The 26,796-nt window shown below is 41.2% G+C and overlaps 1 long non-coding RNA gene across 1 annotated transcript in view; it reads left to right on the top strand.

The window, feature by feature from the left end:
- The window catches only part of LOC123280192 (uncharacterized), a 92,170-nt gene extending 66,765 nt beyond the window's left edge, over positions 1-25,405 (top strand). The window contains exons 3-4 of the long non-coding RNA XR_011497419.1: positions 21,037-21,144; positions 23,152-25,405. This is a non-coding gene — a long non-coding RNA (uncharacterized lncRNA). The remainder of the gene's footprint in view (positions 1-21,036; positions 21,145-23,151) is intronic.
- The last annotated feature ends 1,391 nt before the right edge of the window (positions 25,406-26,796 follow it).

Genomic DNA, 26,796 nt, shown 5'->3' with positions numbered 1-26,796 from the left:
ATCTTACAGAAATTCTCATCTCTTGCATGCTCTAGTGTGGTGGCTTGTGCATAGAAGGTGTTAAGAAAATGCGTGTGAAATAGCTTTGAAGAAATAACAGGGGAAAAACATGTTTTAAAAGATATCCGTTGATGAGGAGTCCTGGGAATTGAGAAATCCAATACCATGGGTGGGGAAGTCCAAAGCAATTACATCTGTGAGTGTTAAAAACGAGTTGTGTGCTTTCTTTCTCTGCCGAAGGAGAAGGTTGTTTACATTATGGGGGATTGTTCCGGTCTGTACCAAAGAGCTTGTTAAGGGTGACAGACAGGTTTGTTGCACGAATGTGCACTCCAAATTAGATGAATGGTGAAATTATGAAGCAATCAAACGGCAAGGCTTTTAGCAGACTCCAGTACATTGCCCTTTTTTGCTACCCCTAGGCCTGTTAGCATAAAAGAAGCTATAAAGATAAAGTGCACAATATTATTCAAGTCTCCGAGTTCAACAAACATGGGCAGCCGGCGCTTTATGGCAAGCGTCCACGGGATTGCTCAAAGCCACTTCGCCTCCCCCATGTGCTGAGTGAGCCCCACTTCTCTCCTCGCCAGGACAGTATTCAGAGGACCAGAGCGAGTTAGAAGGAGGAGAGAGAAACACCTGGCTCATTTTGAACTTCCCTCCTTTCCCCCTTTTTCACGGCCCTCAGGGGAAGGAGAGGTGGGCAGGATAAATTTCATCCTGGCATGCAGGAGTGGGTGACGGGACTGGTTGTGTTCACCAGGAAGGAGAATGGCTTCTCTCCACGGGGAAGGGAAAGGAAAACACTTGTTCTCCTGGGGGTGGGGGGCAGGGGCTGGGGAGGGCTGCCCATTAGGGGGAAGAGGTGAGTCTGTTAGTGCCAAAAGGAGACCTGCGGGGTTGTGGTCCAAACCTCTCCTTTTAGAAATGAGGCACAGAGATGGTAAGGGACTTGCCTGAGGCTGCCCAGCTTTTTATATTATGTTCTGTGCTGTGCTGTTCCGCCTCAAGCATTTTGGGCGGGGGTAAGAGGACAATATATATGTATATGTCTTCATCAATAGGATGTAACCCAGAAGTCCAATATGTAAAAGGGAAAGCTACAAATCTTCTCTGGCTGGAGGAGGGTGTGGGTGTGGGGTGTCTCTTCGCCCTTGTGGTCTTGGGAGACAAGCTTTAGAAATCTCAGGGCTCTGGGGAAATCTTCAGGAGCAGAATATTTGATTTTTTTTTATTCCAATCCACTACAAGTTATTTTTTTCTGAACCTTCTTGTTTTACCCAATTCAAACACCTTTCTTCTTATTAATGCTGGCTTTGCAGGGGCTAGTGCCACACTTCTGACTGAGCAGCCTTTGCTGACCTCGATCTTGTTGTCCTGACCTGACAGGTAGAGAAATGAAGGGGTTAAGTGACAGCTCGAAAGCGACAGAACTGGGCTCAGGCACCCGATCTGTCTGACCCAGAACCCATGCTCTTCTCCTAACCACGACACTCTCTCCTGGCAGCACAGAGGATGGCTCTGCAGTTTGGAAAGCTGTCTTCTCTGCATCTTTGCATGTTTTTCCCCAAGAGGGAAGATGATGATATTAGCCAAGAGTAAGTCTAAGGCCTTTCCTTAGAACTTAGTAAGGAACGTCCTGCAGTTCAGTATAGTTTATGGTTTAAGCTAATAGTTCACTTTAAAAGATGGGAGATTGTTCTCCCCAAAATATGTACGTATGGTTTAGACATTGCGATTCTGGAGGCCATGGCCCATGACTAGAATTTTTCGCACAATTATTGCTTTTACAGATCACTTATAATACAAAACCATGTGGAGAACCTTTGGTTCTTTCATAATCTGTTCATATCCTACTATCTCCCCCACACCCAACCACTTTATAAATTTTGTCTGTGACTGTTTGGGGTCTGTTTTATAGGGCTTATTAGAAATAACAGTCAAACACGTCTAGGTGGCGCCAAGTCTTGCTCATGTAGGAGGTCTGCCAATTTGCAGTAGCTTATCGTATGGTTAACAGTGGAGCTAACCCAATGGCCCCCATCTGGATGGGAGGGAGGGGTGATTCCTGACGCCGCACTATCCCAGGACAAAGTGAATAATCCAGTCCATCAAACAGATATTTGGTCCACATAACAGAAGACTCCAGGATAGTTAGTAACATCTGTTTTTTGGTTAAGGCCCCTAACCATACTCCATTGTCTCCATTTCATAAATCCACATTTAGAATACACTTTGGAATTTGATAGGCCCAGTGGAAGTGTGGGAGACGACGGAGCTTAGGGCATAGTGACTCCCCCCCCCCGCCACCATGGACAGAGGAGAGAAATGCTGATTACTGTTGAATTTAGCTGTTTGCTCCCAAGAAACAGTGATTCGTTTATAAAACTCTGTGATTTCTCCTGCAGAAAAAAACAAAACCAAACCCAACTGCTATTTTTGGAGACATTTTTTAAATGAAAGGGCTAAGTAAGTAAACCCGCCCAGCCAGGAAGACTATCCGTGAGCTTTCCAAATCTGTCCACTAAAGTAGGAATTTGAAAGCCCCACCACAAATTGCTTTTCACTTCAACCAGGATGCTTATTATGATCCCCTGGCTCCACTAGGCTCTCCTATTACTTACACATGAATTTAGTTACCATGTATTTTAATTACATGTGTAGAGCAAGTTTTATGTTCTTTTCTCTGACTACTCATAAACTTCACAGAGATCACCAAAAACCATATTGTTCTTAAAATAGCCTTTGCCTCCTATCCTTGCAGCGATACCAAATGACACTCTCTCGACCCAGCCCTGGCTTGTGTAAGTGCATTAGGATCCTGGCAGGCAGGCTCTGCCAAACCACAGTGTAGTTTGAGTTAAGCTGGTCCCTGGTCGTGGAGCTCTCTGCCTGAAACACACCATCAGAGACGCATGATCACCAACAGGCCGAAGCTGGATTTCAGCGGCACCCTTCATCCCACATGTTACCAGTGTTTGAGTCAAAACCATAGGCTCCAGGGGTGGTGTTTATTTTGCTTACTAGCTACAGTGGAAAAAAAAAAAAACCAAGGATTTCATGTGCTTCCAGTTCCCAGGTATCTTTTCCCTCTGTTCTATACTATCGTTCTGCAGTTTGAAGTGCACAGGATATGCCTTTTGTAATGATGTGAGAATCATGATTTCAGCTGACTTGAAAGTCCAGTCACAATATTAAACATCACACAGGACTGCACATTGAGAAACTCTGTATAAAGAGAATGCTCTGTGTTCCACAGCGGGGTTGCACTGTTATAATTATCCTTTCCCCCCTTTTTGCTCAAGTTTATTTGGCTGCAATGGGAAGCAATATAATAAAAACTATAAATCAGTTGCTGGCCACATAATAACCACTTGAGTCTTCCTCCTGCTCTCCTAAAAATACAGAAGAAGAATATCATCCTTCTAGCAGATTGTTGATAAATCAGACACTAACAATAATATTTCGGGTGACATGGCCATGAAATATGAGTCCTGAATGCTTTCCATCCTGAAATTTCACTAATTGTAACATAATTCACCAACACAATGTTTTTTTAAAAAGATTCATATAAACAGTCCAACTCAAAAGGCTGTTTTAATAAAGGAGTAATATCACATCCCTGTATTTTTTTAGAAAGCAAGTATTATTGACCCAGCTGAGTGTCATTGGTGGGTAAGGGGCTGGAGTTCTGGACTCCAGGGTTCTGAAGTGTTTCTCTAATTCACTGTGCTCTCTGGGGGATGAACATAACAATGTATATCTCAGCCAACCCAGGAGTCGTAATGACATAATTTTAAACTGATGATGAATATTGGAATTTATCCTTATGTCACTACACAATTGGACAGAAAGAAAAATCCAATGGATCCTTTTTATCTTTGGTGTTCCTAAGGCCAGATCACCAGTATGACTGGTTTGCAACTTCCTCTTTTTCACCTCCAAATCCATGACTTTGACAACTTATTTGGTTTTTGTGTATGAGTTTGTGAATATTTTCAATTTCCTGGGTCTTCGATGGTAATTCTTACTGATGAAACTTCTTTGGGAAAAAGGAATTCAGAATGAAAACAGATGTTTTAGAATTCATGTGTTTGACAATAATTTTTCTTTAAAATAACAATAAAGTCCATAGCTCAATGTCAGGGAAGCTCCTATCAGTGGTTCTGATGAAAAACACTTGGGTATTTCTCTGATGGTGTATCATGGCAGCAGGACTGTTGATGACATCTTAAGATGGGTTGAGTTATGGCCCTTAGTTAAGTAACTGGTTATCTAGTTTTCTTTTTCTCTGAGATTTGTTGAAAAGTCTCAGTTAAATGAGCATGAAGGTTTCCAGGTATGCATGTGAGGTATGTGGAGATTGCCCACTGTTCAGAGAGTTGCAGACTGGAGACCATATGTGCAAGAAAGCATGGGATCCTGTAGTGTCCTTGGCTGGAAATTCTGGATCAGGGCCTAGAGTTGTTCCAGAGCCTTTTCCTCTTGTGGTTGCTTGTTTTCTAATTTTGGTTTCTAATTGTACCAGCCATATTACCACAAGACCACAGCTGTTAGGTGGTACTTGGACAAAAAGAAATAAGCCTATCAGATACCTCCCCTTCCTGTTAGACCGATTAAGTGACTACACTATGTGTTAACCATAGATTTCGAATTTGTGAAAGAATTTATATGCCACATATCTAATTTCCCCCGATTCCCCTCCATCCTGACCATCAACTCAAATGCCCAAATTTCACGGATGAGCAAATAATTTAAGGAATCAAAATTACCTCCTCAACTTAAGGCAAGTAGATTTTTCTCTTCTTTTTTATTTTTTTCCCAGAAAGGAGAAGGTCAAGCTTGGTTCATTTTAAAAAGGACTGGGAACAAGAAAGTACTGTTCACATAATTTCTCAGAGCCTTGGTTTCCTTACCTGTTGAAGGAAGTCTAGAAAATATATGAGATCTCTTCTAGCTCTAAGATTCTGTAGTTCTTTGGTTGGGGCCTGAGAAAACCAAACTGAATTTGAAAGGAGGAGCGAAAAAATGCAAGCAAGAGGGACAACTCTACGGATGTAAGAAATCTTAATGGGTGAAAATGAAGAGAGACCTGGGCATAAAGCCCTGAGTTGAGCTTTTTAAAAAGACATGAATCTCAGAAGAAGTAGATTTGGTTCTTTTCTCCGGAAAATGGTGGGTGAATTTATAAAGACATTTAATGAAAGAACGAAAGACATGGAATAAAAATAAAATTGAACTGTAGACTTGACCAATCGAGATTAAGAAAGAATATTTTTTAGATCCTAAGTTAAAATGTAGGTAGAACTTTGCTAGAGCAAAATTTTATTGTGTTCAATGTTTTCTCAGGATTTCAATTTGAAACCGCTCAAAGTACAAAAAGATATATTGCCTACTTCAGATATAATAGGTGACTAGAAGAACGTTTCTTGGAGTTATTGTTTGAATGATAATGAAATGTTTGGTCCTTGAGAATAAATTGCTAAAGTTGTTTATAAAACTCACGAAAAGAGTTGTGTGTGCATTAGTTTTCATGCTGGCCAGGCTAAGGTACATAAGAAAACAGATGCTTCACGTCCTTTTCCTTCTCGTGTCTAGTCATATACTATGGCTCTATGTACCCGATGGAACCAATTAAGTCAGAGAATAAAGTAAAGCAGGGTTGAATATTACTAACTCAGTGATTGCTAAAAAGCTCAAAACATTCAAGTTAAATTTTGGAAAAATCCAAATACATGGGGCTGACCACATGGTGTAGTGGTCCAGTTTGTGTGCTCTGCTTTGGTGGCCCAGGTTTCCCAGGTTCGGATCCTGGGTGTGGACCTACACACTGCTCATCAAGCCATGCTGTGGCAGTGTCCCACATGCGGAATAGAGGAAGACTAGCACAGATGTTAGCTCAGTGACAATCTTGCTCAAGCAAAAAGAGGAAGATTGGCAACAGATGTTAGCTCAGGGCCAATCTTCCTCACACACACACACAAATCCAAATACGTGGTTATCTTTACTCATGAGACTGATTTGCCTAAGTCAATTTATCCTCCTCCCCATCTGCTCTTTAAGTTTCTGACTTAATATTTTGATATAAGCTTGGATCAGGCTAGCATGTATAACATTTCAAATCTCACCCCACACAAATCTCATCCCGATAGTTTTGTGTGAATGAAGATGTTGGTCTTCTGTTGTGTGTAGTCTCTATACTCAGAGCTTTACTTATGTTATTTTCTTTACTATTCACAATAATCTGTTAGATAGCTGTCCTTTCTATTTTGTTGATGAAGAAACCAAGACTCAGAGAGTTAATGTAACTTGCTCAAAGTTACTCCATCACTAGAGTTTGAATCCAAGTGTGCTTGACTCCAAAATATTTAGGCTTTCCAAGTTATTCGTCAGAGCTCAGAAAATTCAGGAAAGATCATGAATCTGAGATCAACCATTTTCAAGGTGTTGGAGACATTTCTAAGCAAAACATTAACCTGTCTCTGAAGCTACTTTTTAGGAAGCTGTTCATAGTTGGGCACCTAAGAAACATTTTTCTTGTACTGAAATCACTTCTTTAGTGGCGACATGTCAACAAAACCATATAAATGAGTATGACTCTATTCTCCTAGACGGGTGCTCCGAAATGTTTTGAGTTCATCAATTATTACATATATGACTGTAAAAATATTAAGAAGAACAAACAATTAAAAGTCCTAACAGTTACTTTCTTAACCTGTGGTTAAAATCAGCAACATCATCCCCGCAGCAAAACCTCTTAAGCCCCCAGTTAGTATAATCAGAGGGATCATTTTCAACCTTTGTGTATATTCTTTTCGTTTCAAGCAAGGAACAGGTATTAAAAATACAATGCATGAAAATTGCATTTTACTGCCGATGTTCTGTACCCCAAAGCTGACAAGGAGGGATCTGTGGAAATAAGATGCTGTGAGGTGCCGAAATGTCAGTGATCGTCACGGATATTCTGTTGTATGCTAGGAGACCACGCAGTTGCTGAGATAGATCCTCCAGTTGCTGATAAACTCAGGAAAGAGGAAGGAACATACATACTCTCTCTCTGGCTTCACAGCCTGACTTAGAAGCATACGCAGTTATATCTGGAAGGAATTCTCCAAGCCACCTCCCTCCTTTTAGAGGAGCCTGGAGAGGTAAAGCAATGTTCCCAAAGCAATACAGTTAGTCAGTGGAAGAGCTGGGACTGGAAGCCAGAACTCCTGGAGACTTCCTGAGTGTTTGTTCAGATTGGTGGTAGCAATCCGAGGGAGAGAAAGCCTGGGGAGGGAATGTCGGTAGCCTGTGATTTGAAGGCCGATCTAAAACAGATGCAACTGAACTAACAAGTTTATAACAAGTTTCAGTGCTGCTAAATTAGAAGGGGCTACGTTATTAACCGTGCAAATAGAAATTTATAACCATTGACTAAACTTGACCTTAAGCCAGTCACGTCTTTCCATTTCCCAGCGTCTCAAGAACGTGGTCTCTTATCCACGCACACAGAGCCACTTCAGCCTCTTCTCTGTGAAAATATGGCTTAGAGACACACTGCAAGAAGTGTTGGTGATAAGATTTCCTAATAAACCCTGTGTTTTTTTAAATAAAAAATAATTTGGTGTAATTCTCATTTTGCAGAGAAAAATAATCTTAAATGGATTCATAAATAAGAAGGCATGCCTACAAATTAGAACTCTGTCACAGGTTAATTGTCTCCTGTAGCCTGGAAACACAAAGCCTCTATTTTTTCAGAAGGCAGTGTGGAAGACATCAGTGCTGCTCCCCATGTTCACAGTCCTCTTCCTTTCTTGGAAGAATTGACTCTCTACACTCTGAAGTTAGTCTTGGCCATCAGAGAATTCTCTGGGGACAATGAAGTGACAGAGGAAATGTTATGTGTTACTTCTGGGCCACTTACGAGCCAGCGTGTGAGTTTCTCTCTTTCCCCATCTCTGCTGCATGGATCAATGGCTGCCTTATTAGCCCAGGGCCCATTAAATTGATATGACACAGAGCAGAGCATCAGTCAATCTGGGATGGACACAGAGTGTGAGAGAGAAATAATGCTTTGTGGTTTTAAGCCACACAGATTTTGGGGTTGTTTGTTACTATTGCACAATTTAGGCAATCCTGACTAATGGAGCATTGTTGATAGGCTCATGCTTTCAATAATAATGGCACGTTTTCTGTAAGTGTCTAAAGACTAATGGAGATTTGCACCTATCTGTTGAAAGATGGAGAGAGGTCAAGAGTTGATTCTCTCACTATGCCCAAGAAAAATTATATAATCTAAATATCTTCTTCCATTTGGCTGGTGCTTTAATTTTTAAAGCCCTTTCTCAGAAATAACTCTTCATCATACATCTGTGAGTAGAAAGGTTGGGTGGTATCACCATTTTTTTCAGCTGAGGAAACTTACATTTAGAGAGTTTAAATGATGCACTTGTGACTGGGAAGGATCAAGAGATCTGTGTTACATTCACTATAATTTTCTGCCTCTGGCCTTCAAATAGGCTGAAAAAATTTTTTGAGTTAATTCTTTATGGGGTGGTGGAGGTTTGGGAGAGGTAGCCAAGAACAAATATATTGTACCTTGGGAAAGGTGACTGAATTTTATATAACCCTATCTGTCGGGGGCCAACCATAGTGATTAGTATATGGTAGGACTCAATAAATATGGCTAAGGTTTTACTTTTAATGAAAGCCAAAGACTTTCCTTCCCCATTCCCATGTTATTCCTTACCTCACTGCCTACCTTCTGCCCTTCATCAAATATGCTTGAAATTCCCCATAGAGTGGACAGAGACTGGTACCCCACAATTAAAATGGATATCCTCTGTACTATAATCTGGATGTGTCTCCCCAAAATCCTAGTGCCCCTTGCAGTGATCTTAGAAGGTGGGGCCTTTAGGAGGTGATTAGGTCATGAAGGCAGAGCCCTCATGAATGAGATTAATTCCTTATAAAGGAGGTCTGAGAAAGCTTCCTTTCCCTTCTGCCATATTAGGATACAATGAGAAGCCTGCCACCCAGAAGATGGCCCTTACCAAACCACGCTGGCACCTGATCTTGGACTTCCAGCCTCTAGAACTATGAGAAATAAATCTCTGTTCTTTATAAGCAGCCTAGTCTATGGTATTTTGCTATAGCAGCCCGAACAGACTAAGACATCCTGATTAACACTAACCTCTAAAGCTCATACTAGTGTATAAATGATAGCTGTCGTAGGCAGTCTTGAAGATGGCCCCCAATGGTCCCTGTCTCTAGGTATTCACATCCTTGTGTAATCTGTTCCCCTTGAGCGTGAGCTGGATTTGTTGACCTGATTCTCATAGAGTATGGCAGAAGTGATAGAATGTCATTTTTAAGAACAGTTATCAAACCACCATGGCTTCTGTCTTGGACAGGCTCTGGCTCTCCCCTCTCATACCACCAGCTGCCGTGCCATGAGGACACTCAGCCAGCCTATGGAGATGTCCATGTAGCAAGAAACTGAGGCCTACCAACAACAAGATGAATGAGTTTGGAAGTGGATTCTTCAGTCTCAGTTAAGCCTGGCATGACCGCAGCCCTAGCCAACAGCTTGACTGCAACTTCATGAGAGACCCTGAGCCAGAGGCACTCAGCTAAATTGTGCCCAGATTCTTGACCCATAGAAACTGTGAGACTCCAAGTGTTTGCTGTTTTAAGCCACTAAATTTGGGGGTAATTTGTTATGCAGCAATTGATAACTAATATAAAGCCAAAACCCATTTCAAGGGCAGGTTTTAATGGGCGAGGACCTCAGGCAGGGAGGGCAAGCTCTAGAAAGGAAGTTGCCAGTAAAGGGGTAGAGTTACATAGGACAATGCATACCTATTTCTCACTTTCATCAATGTATACCTATTTCTTAATTTGTATCCTAATTTTTCAGGTTATACAAATATAAAAGTTATATTTGAAAGTACAGACAGTGAGAGCTGAACTGACATTATCCAGCTCTTGCACTTGACAAAATAGAGAACCAAGACCTAGAACGGATGCCTTCAGGTGTTCCATGTCACCTAACAACCCAGTTGTAAGGCTGGGATTGAAACCCAGGCCTGCCAACACCTGGTCCAGGGCTCTTTCAGTTGTACCATGCAACTTCCTTCTTCACAGTTAAAGAAAGAAAGGAAAGAAGTTCAGGATTAACCGTTGCAGTTCTCTAAAGTATTCTTAAAAGCTGACCACGTTTCTCATTTTAATAAATGTCAAAAGTGGGCTTTCAAAGCCTTTTTCCCCAGTTTGTATAGAAGGCAGTCATTCATTCATCCAACGACATTTTATTGGGCACCTACGATGTGCCAGGCACTGGGGTGGTTATGATGGTAAAAGCATTTGTTGGAGATACAAATGAAGCAGCAGGTGAATCTTGTCTCTTTTATCAGTGGTGTTTTCTTCTGTTATCATCAATAAATCCATTTGTCCCATAGACAGAAATCATTTAAGGCGCAATTATTCAATCTCCATATTGATTCAAAGCTTTTAATGCTCCTTTAGAGCAACATCCTTTAGAGAGTTGATTGCAGTTCCAGACTCAGTGTGGGCAGGAAAGTCTTTTGACAGTGGTTCCAGATGAGGCAATGTCCACGTTTCCAGGCACTCCTCCCTGCAGAGGGAGAATGCCCTGGGTCCTGAGCCAGGGCTCATGACTGGGGATAAAGAACCCTCTTTGAATAACTGCTATGGCTTCACTTGAATTATTAGGCACCAAGTAAATTCTTAAAAAGAATACGGAAAGTGAGACACTCTCTGACACATTTTGTGAGCCACAATGTGCTGGAAGTGAAACTGCATGGGTTTCTGGAATCCCAAATCCTGGAAACAGTCTTGGTTCCACACTCTCTAGTTAAGCGACATGGGGCAAGCCAGTTAATGTTGAACCTCTCGTTATTCGTGTGCAAAATAATGAGGATAATGATAATTATACCACTTGCCTGGGGGAAGTGCTTTGTAAGCTAATAAACAATCTTCAACACTTCCCTTATTCCTCAATAAGATCCCTGAAAGCCAAGATGGTGATCCATGTTTTAATCTTTCACAGTCTCTAGGGCCGTGCCTAACACTTAGTACGTACTCACTAAATATTTATGGAAAAGCTACTACTCAATAATAGTGATATTCTATGAGTCCCTACCATGTGCCTGACAATGTCCTAAACACTTCGCTTCTATTGGCTTTCGTTTCCTCACAGTGACTCCATGAGGTAAATACTATTATTCTATTACTCTGGGGAGGAAACTGAGGCACAAAGCATTTGAATAATTTTCACAGTCACATAGTAAGTGGCAGAGCTGGAATTTAAACCCACACAGAGGGGCTAACTGCCAAGATTTACTGCCTCTCTATAAGAACTGCATATTGATCTACTGTTTCTCATTAGGAGAAACACAGGCAGAAAGAAAAGAATGAGTTCCCTTATGTTGAATTAATGGGTACTTCTTTTAAATGAGTTTTTATCCAATATCCAAGGGAAAAAAAACACCCAAAAGCAAACCTTTCCCAAAACAAGCAAAAGACCCCCAGATCACATCAATCCAGATAAAATTGTATTGAATCCCCTCCAGTTCAGTCTTCCTTTCAGTTGAGTGAGGCCTTGACAATTGGTCGTTCAGGATGCTGAGGTGAAGCTGAGGGCTTTTCATCTGGGAGAATATCTGAAAGGCAAGAAGCAAGCTGGGAGATGTTAGCTGTGCCTGAAAATTATTTATGCAAACTAGTGGGTCTTGGCTGACTCTGGCCTGTAGCCTGCCTATCTTCTGTCACAGTGAGCATAAATGACAGGAGATGAATAAACTAAAAGACTAGGAAAGACCTACACCATAGGCAAATGGCAGAACATTTCTGAAAAATCCAGAAGGGGGAAAAGGGAGGTGAAGAAGAAACTAGCATTTCTTGAATGCAACTTGTGCTAGATATATAAAATCTTATTTCATCTTCATCCCAATGAGTTGGTTCATGTTAAAAACATCTTGCAGATAAGGAAGCTGAGGCTCGAAGAGGTTGAGTAATGCCACCAAGAAGCTCTCTTAGCTGGGATTCAAAACCAGGCTTCCCCTACTTGCTTCCAAAGCCTGTGGCCTTTCCCTTCTGCTGCTAGTATGTTCCACCTCTACTGCCAGAGTCTTGACTGACTGATTTCACTGAGCTGCAGGGTTAATTGTAAGGAACTACTGGTGAGCCAGAAGACAACTATAAAATGGCCAAGAAAACATTGCTATTATGTTGGTCACGGAGGAGAGAGGAACAAAGGGGCTGAAAGGAAGAAGGAAAGCCCAACAGAAATCACAAAAGATTGTGAGTCAGAGAAAAGACTTTAAGCTTTTGACAAAGTGTGGAAAGAAGAAAATGGTACTCCTACAGTGTGAGTCTTCCAGAGGATAGGTTTCTGATTCTAATAATCCTGTTAAAAAGCAAGAGAAAGCTCCAGGAAACTCTACATACCCCTTTTTTCAAAGACGGCTACTTGCTTTTTGCCTTTTGTCATTTCCACTCAACTCCCTTTCTTTGCCTCAAGGTCACTGGTTTGGGACCTTTCTGCTTTCCATGAACCATGAATTAGTTTTTGACTTTTTGCCCTATTCTTTAAGAAGCAGTCATGCCAAGATCAAATTGCCCAAGGTGTTTAGGTCAGCGGTCACTGAATGCAGATCCACAGATGGGACGTGGCCCGTGATGAGGTTGTCAGTGCTCTGTGGTGGAGTGAGAGAAACTGGAATAACCCAGTGAGCTTTTCATAAGGCTAAATGCATTCAATATTAACTGTCTTTTATTCTGAGATTATGTCCTTCTTGCTTGTTTGATGTTTCAATGTTTCTTGTCTTATGAAATGATGATGAGAGTAGATGATTCTCCTTAAATACTTAAAAATAATCTAAATGGTCTGTGAAATCCTTTCCTAGTCAATTTCAGACACAAATTTGAGAGATATGCCTAGTCCATTGGAAAGAGTCTGGTGATGGATACTGATTAAGACTCAGAAAAATATCTCAGTGGGCAAGCTACAGATATATTTGATGGAAGAGTTCATAGGCTGTTTTAAAGACTAAGTTAAATTATATATATAAAGTTCCTACTGCAGCATCTGGTTGGTAAAAGTATGCGGTTTTTTTTTCTCATCAAAATTAAAACTAGGGGTTACTACTGGCATTCTGGGCCAGGAAGATGAAAAGCCATGCTATTCTCAGACCTGGCCCAAAGAAGAGAGGGTTAAGGGAGAAGAAAAAGACTTCTTAAATACTTGCTTAAATATTGACAATACGCCAAGGGGGCCCTCTCCCCCTAGGAAGAAGCACAGTGCAATCCTTATGAATGAAAGAAAGGCGAGATTAACGTGTTCATCAATGCTGCACCCCCACAGGAGGCCAGCTCCTCTCACCCCTCAGTCTGCTTTTCATAGGGACTGGAGTGGAAGGAGAGAGAGGTGTTATCCAAAGGGCTGGCTCTGCTCTGGTGCCTCTCAGTAAATCCTAGAGAAGTGGCTGGTCCACATAGAGAATGTGGGGAATTGTACTGGCAGGTGCTTAGGTTAGGCCTTAGCTGAATTGCCAGGGCAATAGGGAAAGTCCTGCTTGACGTCATGTTACATCTTGATGACAAATACCAGCTTGCATGCATATGGCGGCATCAGCCGTATTGGCAGCATCACCCACAGTGATAGCACTGGCCATATTGCCCCAGTGAAGTTCAACAGAAACTGGTGCTCTGAAGTTCCAGTTTTGTCTTTGACTCACCTTTAAAAACTTTGTTTTCCTCCATTTAAAGATTTTAGCTACAATTTAGAAATAGAGTGGGCTCCTCCTTCCTTCCTAATTATCTTGTCAACACAAACACATTTTCTTTTCTTGACAGACCACTTCAACCAATCAACAATATTTCTTGAGAAAATAGAAAAAAAGATAGTCGACCTAAGAACTTCTCTTTATTCTTAAATACTACCCGTCAACATGGCCAGCTTTTTTTTCTACGATTTCTCTAAAACTAGATGAAAAATTCCTTCGAAGGGCTGGAGCCGTGTCTTATCTGTCTTTGCATTTCTGGTAGCTAACACAATGTCTGACACCTTAGAGTTGTTTAAAAATAATTTGTTCCGTGATTACATTTCTCTTTGTACTGTTCACAGCGCCCAGGGCGATGTTGTGTATATATGAAGTGCTGAACAGCTTCATTATTGTTGAAATCCTGTATGGTCCCTTTGCCTCATTTTTCAGATCTCAAATGAGGTTTGCCTCATTTTCTTTCAGAAAGAAAGAGTTCCTTTAGAGAATGTGCCATTTAGTTTGAACCACATTTCTCAAAACTTTGCTTTCTTTGCGCTCATGCCAGAACATTATCATGGGAAGAGTCTTGAACAGGGCTCAGAAAATGATCTTCACACCTCAGTCCCTTTTAGAGACCCGTTGGAAGCCAGTGTTTCTATCTAGGCAGCCACTGGAGCATTTACTTTTATTAACTTTGCTGCGCATGCTCCTTCCTCTGTTTAGCATCCTCTCCTCCCGGCTCAGCCCTGGAACGTTCCCAGGTGGGGGATGGCCTGGTCAGGAGTCAGGCTCAGGGCTTCGGCTCGACTCGTAAATGTGGAAATAACAAAATGTGTCCCCTGAAGCTTTGCAGCGTTGTCAGGAAATGGGCTGCTTGCATGCTGCACTTCCATGGATCTGGAAATTCTGCTGAGCTTGGGTCGACTCCAGAAAAAAGTTTAAAAGTGTTCAGGGAAGGGAGGAATGAAAGCGGGCCATTAACTGGAGCCACCACCCGCGCTCCTGCTGAGTCTGGGTCTTGGCCGGCTCCTTGGCAGGGAGCGAGGCTGGAGCGCGGCTTGTGGACTGTGGCGGCGGAGTTTGCTTTTCTAAGGATCAGGGCTTTGCCGAAACTTTCCTTCCCACATTTTTCATATCTCAGAAATCTGCGTGGCACCCTTGGGAAGGAGTAGGGGCTAGGTACTGTTTCCGCCTGGAAGAAAACAAGCCACAGAGAGGTAGAAACTTAGAACTTCCAAGGGGTGAGCATTGTATCTTAACCATTTTAGCATACAGCCTGGCCTAGGCCCTCCATGAATGTGTGTGGAATAAGTGAATGGGTCAAAACGGTTGCTGTAACAATTCATGTGTAGTGAAGGCGGGCTCTGAGATCAACATTAGGTCTCTGGATACCCTTGAGCTACACCAGTGGCTCGGCTCGGGGGACGGAACGATGGAACTCAGCGCCAGTTTTGTCTGGTTATGCTGCTGACACACCTTCCCCATTATCCTAAACTAACGAAGGAATTTCCTGGCATTTGAAAAGGGTAAATTGAGTCTTCAGGTTGCACAATGGAGCTATCATAGTAGGGAGATGGAGTTTTGGTTAGAGGAACACAAAGTTCAAAGTCTTTTCCTGCTTGGTGGCTTTCTTTCTGTGTTCCTGCACCACCAAGGCTGTGAGACCCAGAAGTGGGGCTGTGAGGGCAGAGGCCAGGAGGCATGGTGGCCTCTAGTCCTTGCCCTAAGTTAGGCCCTAAGATGATGAGGTAGAAAAACAGACTAGGCACCGGGAAGAAGCACACCTGGTTTTGGGTAGTTGGTGATGTTTGTGTCAGCTGTTTCTCAGGAACCTCCCCAGGACACTAGAAAGGAATTTGACCACCAATCAAGTACAAAGAGAAGTGACTAGGGATTTAGGCTTGTTTCAAATGTATTTCATTATTTTTTCCCATGATGCAATTTGGGGATGATTTTTTGGGGCCCTCTCCCCACTGCCCCAAGAGGCTTCCACTGTGAGAGTCTCTGACCTACAATGCTTGTGTTTGAATCCTGGTTCTTCCACTCCTCTGCTGTGTGACCTTGGGCAAGTCACTTAACCTCTCTGAGTCTCGGCTTCCTCAAATGGAAAGTGGGGATGATAACGGAACTTAAGTCACAGGTTTGTTATGAGGCTTTAATGATTTAATATATGTAAGGCTCTTAAAATAGTATATATATGCTAGCTAAGATTGTTGTCATTTTGCTTAAACCCCATCAATCAGATAATCTGACACGGGGGCCAAATTAGATATCTTTCAAAATTGATACTTTTTGATAGAATCCTGTCTAGAGGCTGGAGAATGAACTAGTGGAACGCTCAAGGTTCTCTTACAAGTAATAGGCTCCTGTGAAAATTCTGATTTCCTTCTTTGTTACCTTCACAACTAGCTTTGAACCATTCTTCGAGCTGAGCCCCTGAGTTCTTTGTAGGGCATAATGCACTAGTTCTCCGGACGAATTTTAGGGCAATTTGAGTATGTTGGTTAAGGTTTTTGAAATCTTACCATGAAAGGCTCTAAATGTCTATTCGCACGGCGCAGTGCGCCTCTTCTGCTTTGAGCACCAGTTATGAAACCGAAGCCGGGATTAAACTGTGAAATGTCAGCGGATGGTCTGGAGTCTTCTGGAGTAAATTCCTGCACAGTAAGCACTTCGTTACTCGTCTCTAAATTATTTAAAAAAACAAAAAAAGGTGGGAGGGAGCTGGCTCAGATCACCTAGGCAAAGCGATTTTCCATGAGCACTGCTCTCCCAATGCACAACAGGAAACTTATTGAAAACCTAGCGGGTTGGAGAGAAACAGTAGCTAGCTTAACAAAAAGTGTCAAGAGAAGATAGGGAAAGAACGAAGAGGGCCCGAAATTACCCAAAGAGTACTGAACGTAGCTCTCTGGAAGGAGAACTTTCTGGAAAGTCATGCCTGAGAGTTTCGATAACTCTTCAGGGGGGTGTTCACACACACACAGACACACACATACACACACACACACACACACATCTGGCACTTGAGTTGCAGATAACCTAATCCGACACTAACCTTGGCATAGCTACAGAAGTAATATTTTCACCGGGATGAACTGCTCTTGAACAGTTTCTCCAATGCATTAGTCATGCTTTAGCTTAACTTTAGACATGCAGAGTTTCCTTTTTTAAAACTCCTTTTAATGCACACGGCTTTCTGATTTGATCTAGGAAAGGAGAATATTACCATTTCCGAATGCCAGAGTTATTCATGCACTCATATAATATAAAAGCAATCAAGTATCATCTATAGCAAGGCAATCTATTTCATAAAATAGGCGGACCTATCTTTTCTGAGTTCCATTGAATCACCAGAATTGGGAAATCACAGAATTACCTAGAGAAACAAAAATAGAAAACAATGGTAAAGTCAGCATATTGCTTTAGACAGGTAATAACTTATTATTCTGCCAGATCTATGTTTTACTGCATAAAATAGGAATTAAAGTACATCTGATATTGCTATTTTATCCTTACTTTTATTAGAATTCCTTTTGAAGACACGTAAGTCATTTTGTATTTGCCCTCAAGATTTCAATACATAATGATGACTTTTTTGAGGCTTTCCTGTGTCAGGCATTCTAGTTAGTGATTTAGCTACAATATTAAGGCAGTAGTTCTTAAAGTGGGTGCCCTGGATGCCTCACCTGGGAATTCGTTAGAAATTCAAATTCTTAGGCCTCCTTTCAGATCTGCTGAATGAGATGCTCTGGGACGGAGACCCAGGAATCTGCAGTTTCATAAGCCCCCCAGGTGATTCTGGTGCAAGCTCAAGTTTGAGAACTAGTCAGTGAGTTAGGATAACAAACCACTGAATAGTTAGTTGGTTACTAACTACTCTACTGACTTAGGGTAAAGTTAATCCACTATAACAAAGAGGTTTGACAAGTATATCATCTTATTTAAATCTTGCTGAAACTAATGAGAAAGGATCATCGCACCCATTTTACAGCTGAGAACACTGAGACGAAGAGATTAACTTCACACAGCTGGATTCCATGTCAAGCCCATCTGTCTTCAAAGCCTATGTTTTTTCCCCTAGTCTATGGGACCAACAACTGTTGCCCTTCTATATGGGCAAAGTTATTTTAAAATGGTTTACAAAGAGTTCTTAGATCTGGAGGTAATCAAGACTGAGAACTAGATACACTATTTGCCTTCAATCCAGAGAATCTGTTTCTTTCATTAATTTGACGTATGAACTCAGCAAATGACTTAGCCTCTTCTCTCATTTGAAATGGGATGATGATGGCGCATTTCATCAATGTCTGGTGAGCACAGAGGAATTGGTTCCCAGGGGACGTGGAGCCCCTCAGATAGTACTATTTCGTTCAGTTCTACTTGACTAGGTACATGACACCCTGAAAAGTTATGTAAAAATACAATTTCCTCAATGAGGCATACTTCGAATATACCAGGGAAATCTCAATATAAAATATTACAGCCCCTAATTGTGAAGTAAAAATAACATTTTTGTGATACAAACCATATCCTCCAATACAGTATGTTTTGCCAAGGGCAATAGGAGAACTCTGGAAATTACGCATCACAGAACAATTGCTTCAGTGGGAAAAGAAGCGGTTGGGGGTTATTCATCTCAGAAGCACAGTAACAAAGTCATTATTATTATTTTTACTCCAGGAATTTCAATAGTAAAAGCGTTTTATATGTGTGTAGCTATAACACCTTTGCATTACTGACTGTACCCCACATTTGATTACATTGAGTTTTTCCTAAAAATAATAGCCTTCATTTCCCAAATGTAGCCAGCACTATTATTAATACAGACTTTCTCTCATATATTTTCAATCAACTTTTTTTTACCTTTTATTGTACACAAAAAAGCAAGTGCTCTTCAGACTGGATGCTAAGCTGTATGTGTGATGTTTTCTTTTTCCGGCCTAATGTTAGTTCTTAGAACACAATAATTTGAAATAATTCTGGTATTTTTTTAATTGATTGGATTAAAAGCTGTCAGGAAGATGAAAACTTCATCATATTGCCGGAAAAAAATGCCTGAATGTGTTTATGATTAGAATCTATGTTGTTCCAGTGCTGCGCACCTGTCTTTTAAGGCTCATAGTTATGCAATAGGGATAGCTTTTTCAGTTTTTAGAAGGCCAGAAAGAGAAAACCGGGACTTAGGCTTTCTGAAGTTCTCTAGTTGAAGTGGCTTGTCTTTTAGTGAGTTCAAAGAGAGGATGCTTACCGATGGCACTCGGAGGACAGAAGTTGCAAACCCCAGTGCCTATAGAAGCTAGGAACCTGAATGTGTGATGTGGCCTGAGTGAAATGTAATGGAGCATGGTGGGGACTGTAGCAAAGCCAAGAGAGCTCGGAGGCTCAGAGGGGGCTTTGCGTTTCGGCTCCAGCTGAGTGTTACCATGTGGAATTCCAGCCAAGTGTAGCCAGATATTTTTTTTTCAAGAGGAGCTAGAAATGTGAATTTCTATGTGACGTCTCCTCATTTTCAAATGTTAATTCAAAGGCTTTTATCACGATGTAATCTCTAACCTACAAACTAAACACAGCTCGTCTGCGGGCTGGGTTTGGCTCACGTGCTGCCAATTTGTACCTTCTGAGAAAGAGTGTGTGTGTGTGAGTTGTATGTGTGTTTAGACAAGATAGGGTAGCAATAGTGATGGGGTTATATTTACTGAATCAATTAAATGTGTTTGTGCATAGCTTTAGATAACTAGAAGCAAATATGACATGACCTTGAGGTCCACCACCATTTTAGGAAGAGTGGGCACATCTGAATTCCAATTCAACGCTCTCGTGATATATTCTCATGGTAAGTCATGAAAGAGGTGAATAAGGCCATTCTTTGTTATTTTGGCTGACTAATTAGGATCATATTGGTTACCAGCATATAACCACAAATGAACCCCCAAAAGCTTAACTGAAATTTAATACAATTAAATTGGTTTCAAGTTATGCTGGGGCCGTGAGCAACTGTAGATGCAGCCACAACTTCGTATTTGTAATTGAATTGTCCAGTAGACATCCTTAGGGCATGACTTCACTGGAAGGAATGAAAGTAGGGACAAAATACTCTTTTAATTTTCCCTTCACTGGGGAGACCTACATAATTCAGTCATGGCAGTGTTCTGCTACTTGTGGTTGGTGCGGTTCCTTTTGCTCATAAAAATAAAATCATCTCATATCATCTCTCCTCGATTGTCTCGTAAATGTAAATCAAAGAGGGGAAAAAGCTATAAAACAAACACAAATACTCACTAGATGGGCTAAGAAATAATAGACTGGGATTATTCCTTAAAGTACTTAAGTCCAGTGCTTTGCATAACAGATACAGCTCTCTTTAGTCAATAGATGGATTCCAGAAAAGTTACTCGTAAATCAATTTTGCAAAAGGAAATCATATTTTAAGTGCATTAGATGAGTTTGCCATCTAAAGGAGAGCTAGCGTGAATCTTTTTGGAAAGAAAAAAATTCCTTTTTAAAAATGAAATCTTGATTCTAATAGATCTTTGCTCCAAGTTCATGGAAACTTTGAGTAAATTTCAACTGAGGTCCTCATCTTGTTTTTTTCTCTAGCACGTTGTACCTGAAGACCTCAAAAGCCTTTGCATGTAATGTGTTGAAAATGTTGCTTTTAGATTCAATTTGGATTTACATATCCACAAAGACTTGAATCAAATATAGAAATGCTTAAAAAGTTTGCAAAATCAAATGAATTTACAGGCAGAGGAGAGGCTGTATCTGAATCAAGGTTCTTGAGTTGCACGGGTAGCACAGGGTTCAGTGGGACTTAAGGTCCCTTGAGTTCTAATAAGATGGTCTTTAATCCCTATTTCACATTGTGTAGAAATTAAATGATTAGACCAAGTTAGATCATGCTTACCTCTGTATCTGGGCTCCTGTTCTGTCATATGTTATCTTATTTCTGTACCCTAATAAGCAGATGTGAAACTTAGCCCATTGCTTGATTTCTACAAAAATTCACCTGCAAACAAAGCATACATAGGTTCAGAAGACAGGGGGATGAGGTGGGGGCGGAGGGGGTAGAGACAAAGGGAGTGTTTGCATTGCAGCAACAAAGAATTTCAAGTTGAACCTTAGACATCACCATGCTTAAAATGGCCTAACAATTCCACCACCGGGAAACGAAGTCGGTGAAGTCTTTCAGCCTCCAGCCATATTAATCGCTGTTTTTATTCTCTCCTCTGCTTGTATCTTCTCTTTATCCCCTCTCTTTCAGAAGAAAAAAGAAATCCTGCTCATGCAGAGGAGTTAAGTGTTCTCCTTTGTTGCCTTAACACCTGCCATGTCCACGGATCTCACCTTCTAATCCAAGCAGTTCATCAAGGTATTTTCCAAAACAAAGAAAATTTCCTGTTTGGAAATTTTCAAACAACAAAACTTTCACCTCCATATCAAAAGGAGCAACAGTATCCTCTTCAAATTAACTTAAGTAGGATTAATAAAACCTTAGAAATTATTATTAGATCAGAGGAGAATCTCCCAGAACATGAGCCTACATGGAAAGAGTTGTTGGCCCCCTAAAGGACTGGAGCGAGAAGTGGAATGCAGTCAAGAGCTGAGTCAGCTGTCCTCTGGTCTTTTCTTGCTCTTTCTGAGGCCACATGCCTCTTGTGTCATAATCTCTATTCGTGCTTCCTCATTCCTCCCAGTAGGTAGGTGATTTCTGCTTCTTTGTGCACATGGCTGCCCCTCAGTCCAAGTTCACATAAACCAGTTCCAGATACCATCTCAGATTTTCTAGCATCCTCAGTTCCCTTCCACATGCCTTGGTGAGAGACTCTGATTGACAGCCTTGGATCTGAGGCCCATTAGTCAAGGGGGGTGGGAGGGTCACGTAGTAAAAACAAAGGCTGCTGTGAGCCTACCTCTGAGGTTGGAGAAGGGACAACTTTTAGAGGAGAGGATAAGCTAAGTTCGTTCTCAAAATAGGAGTCCATTGCAGGCTAAATTCCTAAATGACTACAAGGTATTTGACCTGCAGACATTTTTGAAGTGTGGGATTGCTACAAGGTAGTATAGGGGAGGAAAACAATTCCTCTACCCTCTAGGTCCCTCTGGCTGGTCTAAGAATTATATTGACATGAAGCAGAACAACAGGAGAAAATCAAACAAAGTTTAATGACATGTATACATAGGAGAAACCCAGGAAAACTAAGCAACTCGCCAGAATGGCCAAAGCTGCCACCTTAAATACCATTTTCAGCTGAAGACAAAGGAGGATGTTGGGGGTAGTAGTTTGGGGCTTCAAAGTGGAGGAAGGCAATTGACATGGAGAAAGAAATGTGAATGTTTGTTAAACAAGTGTTTGCTGGGCCCTCCATAGACAGTGTGACCTGAGAGACACATTTTACATGATGCTACAGTTATCTTATGGTATTAGCTGCTTCCTGGAACAGGTCTTCTATCTTAAATTCTTTTAGGCAGCTAGGGAGGAAGGTCAAAGTTTCTTTCAGAGTCTTCTGTTCTTAAAAATAATCAAGCCAAAGTGTCGCATTTTCGGGGTGGCCAATTTTGATCCCCCACAGTATTCAGTAAAGTCCAGAGCATGAATGTATGATGGGGAATCTTGACAATAAAAGAAGCCAAAATGGGAGAAAGATAACCTTGATTCCTACCAGTAAGCCAAACAAAGGTGGAGTGACATTGAAGGAAACAAATTGAAAATAAGTCTGAAAGGCAATATAGGGCAAAAAGGAACTCAATGCAGACATGAAGTAATTGAATTTTAACTGCAAGAAACTAAGGGAATTACTTCTCCACACACCAAATGTCCTAGGAGATCACGGTTGAAGGCGGAATAGTATGGAAACATGGAATGCTGTGAAGCAGGGGCTAGGCAGAGGGCTTAAGGAAACCTCACGATGATCTGTAGCCTTTTTCTATCACCTCTGTGTACGTCCGGAAGAGGAAATAGCACTGGCTGGGGATAAAGAAACATTTTGGACAGTATTTAACAGTTTAATAAAATAGCCAGAAGTTATGGTATCTCATATGTTTAAAAATGGGAGAGATTCTCCTTTATCTGGGTAAATGGAAGCCAGAAGAACTCATGAACTCTTCATGAACTTCATGCTTCATGAGCTCTTAGACTCCATTGCTCTGGTCCACCATCTATTTGTTGACATAAATGGAGTCTTTTCACAAACAGAATCACACATCTCAAACCTCAAATTTTGGAGACAAAAGTTCCCAAATCTCTGCTAGAGCACCCCTTTTGTTGAATATGTCTTTTAGTAATGTTTAAAAGTTTCTAACAAACCACATTTCATTTTTACGGCCTGTAGACTGGTGAACACTCAGAAAATAATGTAATCCTCATTTTCCTCCACAGGGTTTCTTCCTGGCCTATTTGAGCTTGAACGCTCTCTGGGCTCAGGTCACATGAAGACATTATCATCACCTCATTGTTCAAAGCACCTGATCGTAGAACCTGGCGGGTGAACAATTGCTGAATGACAAACGCCGTAAGCACTGGCCTGCCTTGCCTAATTATACAGCTGTCATAGTGCACTGGGCAATTTTTCTTTCCAACGTCTCCTCCCCTCTGCCCAGCTTCAAACCACATAGTAAAGAGAAGAATCCACAGAGCTCTGCATTCGGGCTTTCAGAGCAACCACAATGCAATCAAAGTATCAGGCTGCAGGAGCGGCAGAAACCATTTCTAGAGTGTGGTTGACCCATATGTTGCACTTGAGTTGTCATGTGGGTCAGACCAGGGTGCCGCTCATTGGGGCCACATGTGAAAATGATGATGACTCAAGCTCCCTGGCTCACTTGTTCTGATGTCTCGGCTCCTAACTTTGTCCTCTGGCTCTTTAAATTGGCAGAAAGGACTGTGGATCCTTAAGGTCCATCACAGAGCCGAGGTGGTGGTGTTCACATATGAAAATCAAGCCCTCAGCTTTCTGGGATGTTGTCAGGATCAGTGAAGGACTAGATAATATGACAAGAGTGCAAGAAGTATAAATCAAGGGAAGGAGAACTATTAGCCATAAATTTAACCTATATTGTGAAACTTTATCATTTGCTCTCATTGGGAATCATCGTAAACATCTTATGATGCTAAGAGCAAAATCTTAATAAGTCCTTCGAACTGTGTGCGGCATAAAAAGGTCATTGCAGATGAGTTATGCTATGAGGCTGAAGCTTATCAGAATCTATGAACTCTAGTAAAAAGTGGCCAAAGGACAGTAGACAGACTTTACATTTCTCTCGTTCATGGCTGGCTGTTGGTGCTCACCTCAGAGATTTGGTGGTAGAAGATAAGACTGGTGATAGTATTTGCCTCCTGACGTTGGTTTGAAAGTACTCCCCAAATGACCAGTTTTAAGATCCAGTATAGCATAAACCATGCCTTTTATTTTCTTATATTTTTTTACTATCCATTACTATATTCTGCAGACAATAGAAGCTTCATAAACACTTGATAACTAGCATGTGGCAATGTTTTATTAAAGTCATGATGTCAACAGACATTTTATATATATATAAAATTATGTATATAAATATAATATACAAATACGTAATTAATACTTACGCATATATATAATTTCCATTTACTCAACTATTCATTTAACATGAATTTACTAGACGTCTACTTGTGCCAGGATTTTTGCTCAGGCTTGGGAGGTATTAAGTTGTAAGAAATTATTCCAATATTCAGAATCAGGTTTGCATTATGTAATACACTAATTTAAATATTTAATGACCAAACTATGGTTGCTTATTCAGATGTTACATTTATTTATTTGTTTATTTATTTATTTAGGGGTTATCATTTTGTTCTTGCATGAATACACTCGAACTCAATTGTGGAAAGACACAGACAAAGAAAGCTTAGTTTTTCTTTTTTTTTTTTTTTAAAGATTTTATTTTTTTCCTTTTTCTCCCCAAAGCCCCCCCGGTACATAGCTGTGTATTCTTCGTTGTGGGTTCTTCTAGTTGTGGCATGTAGGACGCTGCCTCAGTGTGGTCTGATGAGCAGTGCCATGTCCGCGCCCAGGATTCGAACTAACGAAACACTGGGCCGCCTGCTGCGGAGCACGCGAACTTAACCACTCGGCCACGGGGCCAGCCCCGAAAGCTTAGTTTTTCTGTAGAAACAACATGTTTTCCACTCCTTCTCCTTTCTGCTTCTCTTTGCATTATCTGATTTTATTCAGTGGTTTAATCTCATGATAGACAGATCAAAGCCTTTGAAACCCAGGGAGGTCACATACTTTTTTTTCCTTTTAAAAAAGTTTTCATAGAATACTTTTAGCTTCCTTAACACCATTATTTTTCATTTCATCTCTAAGGAATTTTGATGACTCCCATGTTCTCAGCTTCCTTGGAAGCTCAGTGAAGCCACATGGCTAAACTCAGGCCAATAAGATGTCAACAGAATTGGGTGCTACCTTAGAAAGTGTCTTTTAAAGGGATTGTTCACACAGTTCCTTGCTCCTCCCTTCATTCTCCTGCCTGGAATGCAGATTTGATGTGTGGAGTCCTAGCAGCCATTTTGGATCATGAGTACATGCACCGCTTTCTAGGGATAGGAGAGCAAGGAGATGAAAGGAGCCACCATGTTACCTCGGGATGCCTACCTCCTGACTTTTTTCACATGAATGAAGAATAAACTTCTATCTTGTTTAAATGAACTTGTTTGGGGTTTTCTGTACCTAATTCTGACAGATGTCTGAACCTAAGTCTAACAGATACTTACAGTCTCCTGATTTTTGCTGACATCAATATTTAGATACACCTCTGTGGAAAATACCTTGAAAATTTAAAAATTCATGAAAAAAAATGTTCTTCAGCACTGACAGCTGGGAGATAGAGCTACTCAAATGCTAGAAACCATGAGAAATTCCTACCAGATTCAGTGGAGGTCAAAACAAAGGACCCTGCCTGGCCTCCCCCCACCCCCAAGGTAGAATACTATCTGTAAGGGAGTTCTGTGACTTTGAGAGAGACAAGAGGAAGAAATCGTAGACTTTAGGGACAACTGGAGAACTTGGAGAGGATGAATTGGAGATGAAGAAGGGTGTAGGGTGATGGAGAAAGCAGCATTTGGAGCTCCCATCCCACCAAGTGACACCAGAATTGAGGTGAGACTTTGGGTGGCTGGATGAACTGAGCAGAAGCCTCTAGAAGCACTGGTGGCAGTGTCCCTGGAAAAGTTATTTCCTGAGGCTGAAATGATCTCAATGGATGCAGCAGGGAGTCGCATGGAGAAGTCTGACCTGCAGATTTGTGAACATGGGCAGTTACATCAAAATGCCAGCTTCTGCAATGGCCGTAGTTACAGAGGAGCAGCTTCCTGGGAGGGCACATTTCTTCACGAATGTGGTGGGGAGCTGCTCAGGAGAGCTGGGTCTGGGAACTTCAGTGCACTGGGAGCAGAGGGCTGACAAAGATGGTAAAGGAACTCTCCTTGATTAGTCAGGGAGATCATGCCTGCCCCTGGAAGGAAGCTGCCTTGTAGCTGGTCTGAACTCGGAATAGCAGCTTTGCTAAGAATGCAGAAGAAATTCCCTTCTTCACCCCGCCAGCATTTCCAGACCCCCGTCTCTGTTCCTATGTCCTCCAAGACCATCACCTTGAAATCTGAACGGTGTCCTCTAGCCGCAAGTCAGGAAGAATCTCCCACCCCATTTCTGAAGGAAATACCAGTCCTGAGTAGACTTTTTACTATTTCAGTATGAGAAACCAGAAAAAAAAAAATGGATCTTGTGAATAAAGAAATGAGCATATAAAGAATCATAAAGAAATGAGCATATAATTTAGATAATCTGAAAATTCGTAAGGAAATGAGCATACAGTTTGAATCATAGAGAAATGAGCATATAGTTTAAATAATTGGAAGGAAGAACATATTTTGAATGTGTTCCTTTTAGCTTTCCTTTATTGTAAATTTAAATTTTTATCAAAGTAATATATTTAGTAGTAGTTTAAAAGTCAGCTGAAAAACTTATAATGCCGGTCTCCTCTTCCT

This window comes from Equus asinus, chromosome 23, assembly GCF_041296235.1.
Source record: "Equus asinus isolate D_3611 breed Donkey chromosome 23, EquAss-T2T_v2, whole genome shotgun sequence".
In the NCBI taxonomy this organism is placed as follows: Eukaryota; Metazoa; Chordata; class Mammalia; order Perissodactyla; family Equidae; genus Equus; species Equus asinus.
This window is presented reverse-complemented; position numbering and strand designations above follow the sequence as displayed.